Genomic DNA, 15843 nt, shown 5'->3' with positions numbered 1-15843 from the left:
AGCAGCCATAAGTAGATTGATTTTTCTAAATATTTCCTTGAAAAGAGTGTCAATAGGAACATTTCTTCACCTGCACAAAGACAACTTCCTTTCTGACAGCTCTGCAGCACAACCCAAATGAGGCTGAGGGATCTGTCTTCCTCCAAGGTCTATTGGGCCCCAAAATCACACATACCAGGCCTTTCAATTTTCACCTTTACTCAAGACTCCTTAACTAATCTGTATTCCTGCAAACACTGGAGATAGAACTTCCTAAGCCATATAAATATGAGAAGAGAGAAGTCAAATCAGGGGTTAAATTTTATATGGGTCAGAAATCCAAAGTAAATCAGGAATTATTGTTCATATACCATTTCCAAAGTTTGTCAGTAAAATCACCCAATATAGCTAATTTTTCCATTAGCTAGTCAGAAAACTTCATCATCCCTCCCTGTTTAAGGTGGATTTTCAGTAATGGCACAGGCAGTCAAGCCCTTATAGAATCCATTGCTGACCCTTCCACATCAGCTCCTCTGCTGTCTGTTGCCCACTGCTCAGTGTAAAAATCCATGATCCACCTTACAACTGGCAGCATTCTGGCAGGCACCAATCACACTTGGCATGGTTAGGAGCAGCATCCCTTCCATGAGTTAGGCTCAAATGCTTTTCTTCCCCTTAGTTTACACAGGTAGATGGTTTAACTCTGTTTGGACCAGGCTTTAGGTTGCAAAAATAAAATATATTTGTACATATGCATGTTTATAAAACACAGCTACTGAAGTTATATAAAAGCTCTGCATAAAGTCTTTTTCTCCTGTAAAATGATATTTAGTTAATATTCATGCAAATATCTATTTAGGTAAATACTAAGACAGTAAAATCATCACTATCAAATAGGTATCAAATGGAGTACTGTATCCTACTTACCCTTCAAAGAGTGACAAAAACCCCTTGATTGCAGCAGAATAAACTCTGACATCTAAATAGCCACTACCTGCCAAATATGTTGTCCTGTTAGCATTTTGCAATTAAAAAGAATTAAAATAATACAAAAAGATCAATTAAATTGGCTTTGCTTACTCATTTCCATTGTTTTCTGTGACCTGTTATGAAAATTACATACATGTTGACTGTTGTCTAATTTTTACCAAAGGAAAACACTGATTTGTTTGAAAATTTACTTAAGAAAATGCTCCCAGGTTAAGACCTTGTATGCCAAGTTTCAGCCCAGAGTGAATTTTTATGACCGAGTTATAAACCTTTGAAAATAAGAAACTAATACTGCAAGGATTTAAAATAATAGAAAATGTTTCACATAATATAAATCTATAAGCAGAGCATTATATTTAAGTCTTAATATCTACACAGTTGGATTATCTTATATCTTGACAATCATACTAAGTAATCTTGCCTCCTTTCCCCATCTTCTGATTCAGTGTTTCATTCTTATGCATTAACAATGCTCTGGGCCATAAAATACTGTATTAATATTAGTTTGTCACAGTAGACTAAATTTAGAACAACTCATTAATATGGGAGAGTAAAAGGCATTCTGCCAGGAGTGTGAGTGACTCTACAAGCTCTTAAGGCTATAAGTTATGCAGATATGCCACTTGAACTAGAGAGCTAGCAATTCCTTTTGTTATTAATAAGAGATTCTATTAGTTGAAGCCATTTCTATTTCTAATTAAGAAATGTGGAAAAAGGCAATTTTACCATTGGATGTATCTCTGATGTGTAGCCAGAATAAGCCACACGCCATCTTTCTCTGCTTTCTGGTCAGATAGGATTAGTGGCACACACACAGAATGAATTTTCCCCTGCAGTACACAGGAAAAAACAAATGTACTACAGTATTTTCTTTGGTACAATCATAATCTGTGCATCAGGAAGAATGTCCAGCAACCAGAGCTGTTTCAAAACAGATCTGATAATGTTTAGAATTGCCCCAGTGAAGAAAGTTTTCATTTTTCACAAATACAGTCTTTCATTCGTATAGTTTCATGCCAGTAATGCCTTCTCAAAGGTTGTCAAATATTAATTTTTTTAAATTTAGTCCCTTGCTAAGCTACAAATATTCATGTTTAACACCAAGCAGCAGTTCAGGGGCTGACAACAGTATGTACCTTTTGAATGATGCATAGAAAGCAGCAGTTAGCACAAAGACAAAGCCACCAGATTGGTCTCAGGGAAACCCAGTGTCTGAATTTTTCATGATTCCTCCAGCACTTAAAGAATAAGAAACTGGCTACTACTGTTGGGAGATCAGCGTTGTGAAGGTCAGAGCCCAAAAACATGCAAGTGAATCAGGTTTTGCCTGGGGAAAGTGAAAAGGGATTTAAGCTGCTTAAGAGAATTATAAAGAGTTTTTTAATGCATTTTACAAACACTGTGGTAGCAAAACAATAGGTATAAAAATGAGGAGAATCATATCCACCTACCATTCATTGCTTGTAAGTCACAAAAGACAGAGCAAAGACCTTTTCTTTATGTCTCAAGGCTTAAAACTTACAGAGATGGTTCTTTTACTTGCAGACTCCTATTACCTTCCTTTTGCCTTTTAAGAACTGCAGCTACTTCAGATGAAAATTGATAAATAAGAATGATAAAATAAATTCAGTGATTTATCTATGCTTAAAATGCAGTAAAGTGATGTCTTCATTACCCCACAGCCCAGTGTCTTGTGTATCTGTTTATTTTACATAGCAGACAAACTTTGCTTGATCTCATAATTATTTCTAGAAAGTATAAATTGATTCCAGGGAAAAAAAAATAAAAAACAAAAAAAGAAAAATAACAAAAACTGCTTAGAAAAACATTACAGTGTTTAAGCAACTGATGGCTTCACCTGTCATCATCTAGTTAAGCTCTTAATGAGTTATTTTCTATTCTTGGTCACATCTGATTTTTTTTTTTAATACAAGTCCCTTTGAACAGCTGGGAGTTACAGCATCCTTTGATCACAGTATTCTGAATTTTCAGTCAAAATGAGGACATTTTTGTCCTTACTTGGGCTATTTTTACAAGTCTATTTCCTCAAGTATGTTTTTGGACATTACTGTGCAGGCATACAAGGAAACAGAACAATTAATGTATACATTTTTACATAAATGTTTATAAATTTAGTAAAGGGAAAGAGCTTTGCCACAAGAAACCTCAGCTCTTTTGAAGGCAGTTTTCTAATGATGACCCTTGGCATGCTAGCCCACATGGGATTCCTCTGAGAAGAGTCTGATGAAAATTAGTCTATTCTCATTTCAAACAGAATTTTGCTGAAGTCCTGATCAGAGCATCAGCATGGAGTCCAGGGAGACAACACACGCTACTTGATTCACTCCGCAGCCTCCCTCTCCTGGTAATTGTTGCAGGAACACATAGTGACAAGACTATAGGATGTGAGGGGTCTGGATGTACTCAGGCTGTTACTCTCTGTTTAAAGATTTAAACCATCAGGGTATGATAAGGCTTTTTGATGTTCATTGAACATGGAGCTTGGGTACAGAAGAAGGGGAAAGGGCTTCACCGGAAGGCAATCATCTTTCAGAGCCACAGTAAGACTGAGAGAGGTGGGAAAATCTCAGTCTCAGCATAGACATGGAACAAAGGGAGATGAAAGGGCTAGGGTGAAGAAGGGGCCAGATCTGGCTGTGAGGCAGAACTTGCACTAAAAGATAGTTCGATGCCTTAAAAAGCAGAAAAAACATTTAGTGTTCTTGCTCCATTAACATAGACTTTTGGCTAAAATTTAACTATTCTGCAAATTTTTTACAGTTTATGTTGACACTACGTTTAAACAATGCCTCTGGCTTATTTTGAAATTATTTAATGAATGTACTTTGTCAGATGAACATCATTTCCTAATTACACAGGGAAGTATTAAGTGAAGAGCTATTTTCAAGCGTGGATATGATCATTTCTTTCCTTAGGGACAAACCAAAACCAGGCTGGTTTTGGTTACATTCCTGTATAATGGGAATGACTGGGGAGGGGAGGGCACACACTGAAATTTTCCTTGTATTGACAAAGCAAGGCATCTTAAGACAAACATGAAGAGCATTACCATCACCAGGTAAGGCTGGTACAATGCTGTTTCATCATCCAGGAGAGAATGACTATTTCTGAGAATAATTAAGGGCCTAATCCTGCACCATGAATGGTGATGAGTACTTTTGATTCTCATTAGCTTTACAGGGAGATGAGAGGAATCAGTGGGTCACAGGATCAGGCTCTAAAAGGAAAGAGAGATTTGAAGGAGTCATCTACACAATTTCATAGACTAGGAGGAAGAGAAAGGCAGTTTGATCTGAGCATCACTTGTATGCTCTGGGAGTTTCACAGCACCTTTGCTGTACAGCACGGTAATTTTGTAGGTCCAACAGGCATTTGCCAGCATTAGCTGCTCTGAAATAAGGGAGAAGGTAAAGGATTCACATAGAAAGCTGAGTGTTAAGCTGATCAAAGTTAGAGATACAGGGATTTATATGCACCTTTCTAGCTAAGAAACACTACCTGCTTTTTTATACTAATCTCAGTGGGCCAAATTTATCCTGATGTAACTCAAAGCATATCAGAAGAATTACTGCAGAGATAAAGCAGACCCAGTCTCCCTGTGATGTTATTTATAATCTGTATGTTTTGCTCTATAAGAGCATACATACTTGGAGGGTTGCCTAACTGCAGTCACTTACAAGGGTGCAAGAGTCTATTGACTTCAGCAAAGCTAATTCTGAGTTTGATGAAGGAGATTCACATCAAAGTAGTAACACGGACTATTCCTAAAAATCATTCCTATCAATTCACTGATGTTCTTAACTTGGCATTAAGGGCTGCATTAATACTTACATGAGGCTGTGCATTCCCCTTCAAATCTGAAGTCTGACATCCTTTCTCTAACAGCTAAATGTCTTATATGCATCTGTTGTGAAACTCGGTCCTGCAGAGTGGACGTACTGTGACCAGTCTGCTTCTGTGAAAATGCTTAGCACACATTTGGTTGGCTTTCAAATCCAAGGTTGGCATTTTCAGAAGCATTTAAGAGACTCAGGCATGTTAATCCTATTGAAAGTCACTGAGACATCTTCCTAAATCAGTTGGGTTTTCTGAACACTAGATCCTATTGCCCTTCAGTGTGAGTTGGCTGCCTCCCAGCTAAGGCTCTGAAAAATCTAGCCAACAAAAAAACACTGACGCAAAACCAACAAAAACAATAGACAAAAGTTGTGTAAACTAAGTCTTTCTGTGATCAGTCCACTTAGACAATGGTAAGATATCTCAAAAACAATTACCTTCTATCCAGGAGCCTCTCTAGATTTCATGAGGAAAGGGATGCCCCAGTTCATCCACAGATGCTTCATTTGACTGTCCAGACAAGGCTTTCTGTATTGGCCTCCATGCTGGCCAGCTTCCACTCAAAGAAATGAGACATTCTTTGCTGCCACTAACCAAAGGGGCCAAACTTGTCCATGCTCTCCCTACGAAGGACTCGGTAGGAAAATTTTGGTTCCTTCTGAAAAAGAGAGAATGTATGTTCATCTTCTGTCATTATTTTGATCAGTGTTATATGAACAGCAAACCTGAAAATCTTGTAGGAATCTACACATAAAACCAGAAGATGCTGCTGAGCCATTCAAGTCTCTATAGGCACATTTGATGTGGTGTTTGCATAATAGCAGTTGTAGGAAACAGAAGATGAAGAACAGTTTTTGGTATTGTTTTTTTTTAAAGGCAAATGCATTCCCTTGCTTTCATTTTCCTATTTGCTGCCATACAACATATTCATCTGCAGCCATCAAAGAAATTATGCACAGAGCAGTAGCTCACCCAACCCCCTGTGGCTTCAGCCGACACTTTAGAAGCTGGGATTCAAAATGCAGTCCTAGACTATGGATACCCTAGTTCTGCCATACAGCACTCCTTCCTCAGACAAGTTAAAAATGCTGCTTTGTATGAGCTGACAGCCAACAACACTGAAAAGGGCCAAAGTTTCCATGATTCATTGCAGTCACCGCAGGAACAAAAGTTACAGGAAGCAAAAAAAAGTCACAGTGATTTTCACAACTTCAGCCCAAGGCTATAGGAAGACATTACTAGAAGCACAGATTCAACCTGATTTTTTGTGACACAGTCAGTTGTTAAATAAATGAACACCTACTACAACAAGAATAAAAATAGCACCAGTTGCTTTTGTGTTATCATACTTCTGTGTGCTCTCACAAAAACTTTCCCCAGAAAAATCAATAAAGCAGATTGTGCCCAGCAGTCCCCCATTACAGAATTAAATCCATATGCCAACAGAAAACAATGAAGAAAACAAAACTAACAAGGTATCCATTTGGCTTTGTTTGACTTTGCCTGCCAGAGAATAAAATGCAAGGCTGGGTGTAATTTAATGCAAACCTTGGCCTATCCTGGTCATGCATATGACTGACCCTCAGTGCAAGACCATCAATTTTCTATTAAAGATCAGAGAGTTGACATATCAAAGTCAACATCTAGCTGAATAACTGCAGTAACTTGATAATAATTCTTTTGTGGATTTCAGAGTGGCTTTTCGGTAAAGTATCAGAAAGGTAGCAGTTTTCAATCCTGACCCAACAAGATCTGAATATGAAATAAAGGATTTGAGCTTGATCTCCCCATGATGTGAGGATGAATGTTCTGGTAAATGTTAACTTAGTGCTCTGAATAGCTCAGTAATAGATGGGTTTAGGCAGTAATAGGTTTAAAATGTCAACTTATTGAATAATAATTTCATGTTGTACAAATACTACGTGTAAGAAGGGATTTGTTTTGCAAATTTTGAAATAAATGAATGGATTTATGATGTCCTTCACTGTTCTGTTCAGAATGTTATACAAGAACAAAAATTAGTTTTGTTTCAATAATATCCCTCATTGTTTCCCTGCATTATTCTGAGAGTGTGTCATAACTCACAAGTGTTGTTTACTCCTGTTATTTACCCTTAAGTAGCTTGATGTATGTTTTGCCCCCCAACAACAAACACAATTATTCACTGCAAAAATAAATAATAAGATAGAAAAAAAAAACCTTGACAAATTTTCCTTAAAGTTCTGCTATCCAAACTAAGGACAATGTTAAACCATCTTTCCACCACTTACATCCAAACAATTCCTAGTGACTCTTAGTGAAGGAAGTTCTGAAGCAGTGACAGTCCCATGCTGTCTGACTGCTAACACACGGATGAAAGCATTCAAGCTGCTCCCTTTTTCATCCCGTGCTATTTCAGCCATTGCCTTCCATCCAGGCACTGATGTTCAGCAACCTGTAAAGCATTGCTAACACACTTGGGAAGATGATGCCAAGCATTTGACCATATGGCATTTTGGAACAGAATAGCATTCTTGGGGCTTTTTTATTTTTTAAATATGTTTTTCTTTACTTATTTCCCAGCTTGTTTCCCTCTAGGTACGCTTTCACACTTACGTAAGTGACTCTCGTTTAGCTTGCGTAAGTCTGAGTGCACTATGCTTAAATTGATACCAAATTACCAGGGCTCGAGTCCTAGCAGGTATATTTTTCTGACTGACCCTGCAAGCCATTACTTGATGTTTAACTTATTAATCAAGAACCAAAGCTACAAACTGTGCCAAAACTGTTCAGAAACTCACTCTCTATGAATCAGGAGGAGATGGGATAATGAGGAGGGTTAGCTAAACTTAGTTATTCCTTCTACTTCCTCTTGATGAGTGCCAGTAGAAAGAACCCATGCAGCTCAAAGCCCTCTTCCAGACCTGCTGGAAGAATGGCAGTTGCACCTGCTGTACTCAATTATTCCATGGCCTGTTTTGCACAAATAGCTTCATGCATTCAAATTTATTTAAATCTCCCAAATAAGCACAGGACTTTACATCACTGGGCAGATAACCCTGTCCCAGTTTCAGAGTGAACCAGACTTCAGACATTCAAGTTATCAAGAGCATACCTCAGTTAAGCATGATGCTGTTCTTTGCTTCTTGATCCCAAATTGTTGAGTAGTGTGGCCACAGGGATAAATGTGTTATGTTTTAGCCCAGAATAACATGCGGTTTTGGGCAGCAATTCTATCTAAACTGTCCTAAGCTGAAAGGACCAACAGCATAAATTTCTGAGAAGACATGTCCCAACCATTAATTTGTGGAAGTGGTAGCTTAAAAGGTAGACTCTGCTGGAAGACATAAAACTTGGGAGCATCCAGCTATTTCAATGGAACTGGCTGTGATACCATAAAACAAAAGGTGACAATTCCTGTACAAGATCAGGCATAAAGAGAGGGGAGGCTAAACTGTGAAAAGCAATTCCTCACTCTCATACAAATATCTTGAAGAACAATATAGGGATTACAGGAAATCATAAGCCAAGTAAACTGCTTTTTGGATAAGTATTTTCCGCTTACAAGGGTGCCCCAAGGCAAAAGTTGCTCTTTAAACAGAATTTGATTTTAAGGGCAAATTTACAATTATAATTAGCTACAACAAGCAGACAAACCCAGAGGGATGGCTGTGTTCAGGTCCTAAGAACAGATCCTCATGGTCTGGCAGCAGGATCAGAGCCCCTGCCTCGTCGCCTGCCCCAGGAGCGCCCTGCAGACACCTCGTGGGCCGTGCTGGCACAGGGCTCTGCCCTCCTGCAAGGAAAGGCTCTGCAGCTAGGGATACTGGCACATAAATCAATGAAGCCTTCCAAAGCTGACCACAGAGGGGACATAAGCTCTCAAGGAAACCAGCAGCACGGAGTTATTTGGAAAGTTCCCAGGCTGAACCCCCAATTCATGCCTCGGCTTTGTCTGAAGTCCCTTTAGGTGAATGCATGTGTACAGCACTGGGGAAGAGGAGGCAGCACAACCAAAAACCCAAACAACCAAATAGAACAAAACAGCCCTGAGAGACTCAAAGAGGAGTCAGTTCTGAGAATACAACACAAATTTAGTCCAAGCTATGACAAGGTATGCTATCAATTATGACCTTGCAAAGAATATCAAATGGGAGGCGCATGGCAAAGCTCCACTCAGACAACATTACACACCACACAGACACCATGTTGTGTAGGTTAGGAGACATTATAGATTAATCCAGTCATCATAACAGCACAAACCTCTAACAGTGAATGGCAAACTGCAATGCTAGGGGTTCTGAGAACTTTGTTTATCCTTGGCTGCCCATTGACTTTACTAACTGCTGTGAGCAGAAATGAACTTACATTTCATCCAAAATGATTGCATACACGGTTAAAGTTCAAAAGCAAACCTAAAAAAAGAAATAAAAGGAAAATTCAGTTTTCTTGACAAATACAGGAACAAAAAGACTTCCCAAAATCTATACCTCTATAATTTGATCCAAAAAACTGTGATGGTTACCACTTTCCTTGGAGTTTTCAGTTTTTTTATATTTCTTTGGAAATACTGAAGCATTAATAAAATCTCCCCTAATAGCACCACCCACAAAACCTTTTCTCCTGACTTCTCTCCTGCCTGATGTAACAGAGTAGTTAGGCCAGTGAACAAAAACTGGCTTCCAGAACCTGTCACCATCCTTCATGTAAAATCATAACTTGTAGAAGCACAAGGCTTCCCTCAGGTCACAGGCTTGCAGGTACTGCCATTCCTGCCCACACGTTCAGATGAACCCTTCTTCCCCCACTTCACAAAAAAAACCCCAAAGGTTCAGATCTTCCACAGAAGGAAAGCTTAGCTGGTATTACTGGCAAGAGTAATAAAAAAAATAAAGTAAAATTTCTCCTTCTTTCCTTAAACATATTAAAGTCAAGCTTCTAGACAGATAATATCACTGAATCAGGCTGTGGAAGTGCTGTGCCACAAGAAGCTAAATAGCTGAACCTGGAGCAGCTGGTGGGTGAACCTTAGGGCAGCACTGGTAAACAAACATGACTGATACTATCTAGAGTGGTCACATTAACCTCTGAAAAAGCCCTAACAGGCTTTGAATGTGGAAAGAACTCTTGCTCCAGCCGGTGCTTTCTGAGAGCCCAAGCGCAGGGCTTATAGTTAACTCGAGTACAAAGACTGAATGACCTGAAGCTTTCTCTTCAGGATTAAAGGAAGGCATGAAGGAGGGAGCTGGGTGCTAGCAGTACCTGAATGCTTTGCAGGAATAGGCTCCCTGAGGTCAAAGACTGCTCTTGGAACCAACACTAAAGCTTGCACTGTCTACAGAAAAGGTGATTTTAAGGCACGATGCAGTTTCAGTACCCAAAAATCAATACTGCTCAAGTAATTTTGAGCCAAGCTTAAGAAAATCTATCCCTTCACTAACAAAAACATCTGGATAGCAGGATCTGCTTGGAATAGGATCTTTCATATGGCAGTTCATATAGTGTACAAAAAACCAGACCCTAGAAGGCAGAAGAAAATAAAATTCACATCATCATGTTAGCTCCTCTATAGTTTGGTGTTTTCCCTAGGGTTCTGACTTCCTTTTTTTATGTCAAAATGTGATTTTTTTTCCTGTTAGCAAACACTTAATTTTCCAAAGACTAAAAAGGATACCCATCATGTTAGAAAATATTCAAAACAAAGCCTCTTAAAAAAGCAGAGAAAAAGTTGTGTACATAAGACAGCAGCTCTGTGAGACAGATATCATTTTTGGGGAGTGCAGAATTTGGACCATGCAACCTTTCCTGGCCATGTGCTATAACCTCCACCAACAGGTCTGGTGTGTGGCAGAGCAGCCTGCCGCTTGAAGGTTAGTTAGGATCCACTGCCTCCCTGTATTGTTCATATTGCACATGCAAGTCCCATCCTTTGGCAGAATCTAACCTTTATCTTTTTCCACTCTTCAAAATAAAGCTTATGTCAAGGGGTCAAGGCCTGCAGAGCCATCTTCCCCCTCTCTGCCTGCCATATGCAGAGCCTAGGGGAGCACTGGGAAGAGCCAAGGATTTGTCCTTACAATGAGAAGCACCACAGCAGCTCCAGGCTTGCCCCAAGGAGGCGCCTGTGTCCTTACAAGTGTGAATTTGGGGACATCTGCCTCTCCTCTAGCTCAGGGGAGTACAAGGCTGTGGCATTTAGCCTGTTTCCTTAAACAATCCTTAGATATTGAACAGCATCCTTGGTGGGATTTGAAAAGCAGGTACAAGAAATGCAGAGTTTAGAGAGGATGCCACACAGCTACCAAAACAGCATTCAGGATACAGAGGGACATAAATTGCAGAGCTGAAATCAAGCTGTATTTTTAGCTGCAAACTTGTTAAACCCACATTCATATGCCTCCACCAAAATATTTCATTCTCTTTGATTAACAAATCTTTCTTAAATGAGGTTCAGTCCTACACAAATGTAAAATGGATGTGTGTTTTTTAAAGCACTGAAACTGATTTGCATTTCAGCACATCGATGTATCTGTGGAACAACTCTAATAAAAAGGCTCAGCTCTTTCAGATTATTTGGTCTATGTGTTTGTTTTTCTGGTGCATATACAATTATCTTTAAAAATGTAGGCAAACCAGGGATCCATAGGTAATCTAAGAAGCACAACATTCATGCTTGTTTATATCTGTATTTTCAGCTAGTACATATCCATGATTTATTTGCAAACAAATTAATTAATGTTTCAGCAGCTGTTTGCAGCCAGTCTGTGATCTAGTTTAAACAGAGATGACACTTTTTTTTATTCCACAGGGGCAATTTCAAGTACTCGTAGATTATATTCTTACTATCAGTCCAAATGATAAAAGAGTAGTGAATCCTGAAACAGCATAGCTGACTTTATAAGATCACTGTGCTTCCACATATCCAGTTATTCCCTAATGCCATCTTTCCTGTGTTATCTTTTAATTAAGGCTGCATAATGCCAGTTTATAAACAAATCTCTAAGTAAGATCAAAAACTGACATATTTTAAATGTTTTTCATTCTCTAGTTTGTGGTCTCCTGGGGGTGTTATTCTAAAATGTACATCCCTGTATGAAATTACTTTTTTATCACATTGTGTATAATGAAAAGAAATGTTTGAATATTGTTCTGTAACCTGACAATGAACAAACAAATGAAAGAACAAGTGCTGGGTAGCGTAAAAGATAAGCACAGTGTACAGTAGGTAGATAACTGCAGAAAACATTACTGTACTTTGTGATTTTATTTCTCTTGATAAAAAAAAAAAAAGAAAAATACAAGACAAAATCCCCAAAGCCTCGCTAGGCTAAATTTCCTCCTTCTTCTTTGAACAGACTACACAGATTTTGTTGACTAATTGAGATCAATCCCAGTTGTAAATCGCCTTGCTATCCTACAGCTTTAATTAAGCTACCAGAGGGAGTTGTTTATCAATTAACACTTGTTACAAATTATTAGTAATTATATGGACTTTGCGTATATACACCAGCCAGTAAAGACTAAGCCATACTGCCCTGTGATATAAATTAAGTCGATGTAGTGTATAATATTTTTCTTACCAAAAAACCAATCAGCACAAAAACATATGGAAATTAGACTGGCGCAGGAAGACCTAAAGTAATCCACATATTAATCTTAACTAAATGCAACAAATTTTAACATATCTTGTGCATAAATCTAGGCAATTACACTAAGTAAATTAAGTTAGTCAAACTTTTTAAACAATGGTAATGTTCTTTAATGCATTGCGTGCATTCCCATTTTGAGTAACAAACATCTTAAATAAGGAACATTAGGTAAAAGTTGATAATGTATTCAAACATTAAAGCTACCTATTGCTCTGTGCACTACATTCTGTGATAATTTTAATTGGCTTAATTGAGATGCACAAGTCTGATTAATGTTTAATTCCTTTATATTAAAAAAGAGGGAGTCAAGTAGTTAGACATTTCTTCAATTATGTTAGATCTTTCTCGACTTCAAAGGAATGTTACAGTAGACAGCCAGATACTGGATGAACTGATTAAAGAATAAAGACTGCTCATTATAATCTAAGAGTACAAAATTGGTTTGTGTAGCCTTTGAAAGTTGAAATTAAGAGCTGTTGAGTTAAAACTCAAGCTACAGTAATTAACCCAATTTATAGCCATCTTCACTTACCTGGTTGACTAAGATTAGTCATTTGAAATGATCCAGTAGATTCACTGGTTCATTTATTATTCATTCCATGACCAATGAGATATAATTTCACCCTGATGAAACCTTCATTTATGAGACAATGATTTAGTGCCTCTACTTAATTTGTTTTTAATTACTTAGGATAGAACCTTCCTCATTCACATTAATGAGTAACAACCTCTTCAAAACCTGCTGAAGAGATTTTGGTCAGATTTTTTTAAAAGTTTCTGGCTATGTAAGAAATTAAAGATTACCAATTTTTTTTAATAATATAAGAATTGCATGATAGAATTAAGTACATTGCATTTTATATCAGTACCACAGTTGCACTTTGCTTGCACAGGTTACAGTCAGGCAGAAAGGGATAGGCTGTTCCTGCAGGAGGTGTGTGGATAACACAAAACTACCAGGTATGAAAGGCAAAGCTGAGCTTCTACTGTAATATTAGAAAAGAGGCATTGAAATTTCTTTGAAACTAGCCTATGTTGGCAGGAGCTTAGAGTTTGTCTGTACTGGCAAGAAACACCAAATCAAATGATTTTAAAAAACATCTTTGTGTTTTGACCAAAATAACAGCTTGAAAAGCCACAGCACCGCACTTGCTGAAGACAGATTCACAAAGGTCTCTAGTTAGTCACTATCTGCAACCCTTCATAAGGAGAGACAGTAGAAAATAAGCAAACAAAATTTATAGTAATAAATGGGCTTATGGATAGAACTACACTGCTAAATTAGTCACAGAAAGCAGAATACAAGCACAAAGAGAAGCGAATAAAGCAGGCAGGTAGCCTGTTTTGCCAAATGAAATTAGCTGTGTTACAGTGTATTTGATTGTCATGGTAATGATTTGATCAAGACTGTGCTACAGCTGGGCTGACAGGAGAGCCCTACACCCAGAAACAGGCACATGGACTGTGAGGACACCCACCCTAACTAACCAGCTTAAAGGTCTGTAAAACCAGAAGGGATAGCAGAGGAAAAAAAGCTTTTCAAATGGAAGCAGTACAGTGGCCAAGGGCTTGCCAGAAGGCATAACTGGAAACCTTTGAATACAGTATTTTCTGACAATACCTGGTAACTGTAACTGAACATAAAAAGACAGCAACATCTGGTAATTTCTCATCTGGTGAAAACTCTCAAGAGTTCTAGTGACACTAGCTGGGGCAGAGGTAGTTTTCATATTCTTAGAAGATATGCCTAGCAGTTTGTAGTACCTTACTAGTACTTAGTTACATTAGTGTTACCTACAGAGGAATGTTGCCTTGTAATCTATTCACCACAGGCAAGAGGGGTTTTCCTATTTCCCTTTTCCACACAAACTGAACTTATTGCTCAGAGACTGAAGTGGCCTCTATAACACATTATGGTCCCTTTCCCTGAGCTATCAGATTTATAGTTGATTAAGGAAAAATAAACACAAAATATATCACAGTATCAAACCTGTAGCCATCTATCCTGCCATATAAATACCTAAATAATTTTTTACAGAAATTCAAAAGCCAACTAATCTATCTCTAAAAAAGAAGGCTATCTTTATTTCTGAAGGAAAAGGAAACACTACTGAGGCAGACTGACAGCCCCAAATCTCAACTATTCCCACAAAAATGCTCAGGACATGATTAATTAAACAAGATTATTTCTTCAACAGAACTAGAAGGAACTGTTTTTAACAGACAAATTATTTCAGATAAGTTTTCTCCAACCTCTGGAAAAAAACAGATGGAAAATTCCTAGAACCTTATCTTGTCTGCATCAATGTGTGGCAGCACAGACCAAGGAAAGCAGCACACCGAGGAACTGGCTGGTTTTGCTGGAACAATGCCCACCACACAACAGCACACTGCTTCAGTCTTTACCTGCAAAGTCCCACAGCCACCCATTCAAGTTCCTGCTCCCTCTCACAGCAATAGCAGATACCACCAAAGATACAATTCCACCGTGCAAAGCCATGATAGCATCCACGTTTTCTGATATCAGAGAAAATGTGCTCATTTTCTCCATATTGAGAGGTTTTCACACAAGTTAGGACAAGCTGAGATTTTCTGTCCTCTTCAATACCACTGCTATTTCATCCCCTCACAAGGGAGACTGTCCCCCAGCTCACTGTATCAACTGATACTTTACAGATATAAAAGAAGTGGTCAGGTGGTAACCTGGAACCAAAAGTCTTCCTTTAGACAGTTATGTTTGAGTCCTGTAGTGTAATTCTGCAAATGGAGCCAGGAAGACACTGAAAACCTTTTTCCATCATGCTCTTCTTAGATATGCAATAAAAGGTTTTTATAAACATTTTAATGACATGCTCCTATGGCATTAATAGCATCTTATTAAATTACACAACAATTATGGGGTTTATGTTTTTCCATAGTACTCTTCTTTCTTTGGGTGAAAGACCATCACTCATCCAAAAGGCAGCTACATTTTATTGAGGGGTAATACAAAATACAGTAATTTTTTTTAAGCAATGGGTATCCTTTAGAAAGTAAGATACTATTTGTTAAGTTCATCATCATCTACCCTTGTTTTGACACTACCAGATCTGCCAAATTATATGTTGCAAGAACAAAAGGTGCAAACTTATAGTGCCTCCCCACCTATTCAGTCTGTTCAGTGGATAATGGGAAGCTCTTACAGCCTCAGAAGTGCTCACCTGAATAGATGGCAGAGAAAAAGCAGCCCAGGTTAGGAGTTCTGCTCTCCTCCACCTGCGGCAGGGAGCTCTAGCAGATTTCACATCTAATTGTGAAGTTTCTTGATCTGCTCAAAAATGTTCCTAAACTACAGAGTACCTTTGAATTTTCATTGTTGGCTGAATATGACAAAACTCTTGGTATCATA

The 15843-nt window shown here is 38.3% G+C and overlaps 1 long non-coding RNA gene across 1 annotated transcript; it reads right to left on the bottom strand.

Annotated features, from left to right (window-relative positions):
• Positions 1-1692: 1692 nt before the first annotated feature.
• Positions 1693-9325, bottom strand: LOC141729750 (uncharacterized). The gene is made up of 3 exons (XR_012581199.1): positions 9175-9325; positions 5265-5485; positions 1693-1799 (listed from the first exon to the last, which is right to left on the bottom strand). It is a non-coding gene; the product is annotated as an uncharacterized LOC141729750 (long non-coding RNA).
• Between the last annotated feature and the right edge of the window lie 6518 nt (positions 9326-15843).

Source organism: Zonotrichia albicollis, chromosome 8 (genome assembly GCF_047830755.1).
Source record: "Zonotrichia albicollis isolate bZonAlb1 chromosome 8, bZonAlb1.hap1, whole genome shotgun sequence".
Classification (NCBI taxonomy): domain Eukaryota; kingdom Metazoa; phylum Chordata; class Aves; order Passeriformes; family Passerellidae; genus Zonotrichia; species Zonotrichia albicollis.
This window is presented reverse-complemented; position numbering and strand designations above follow the sequence as displayed.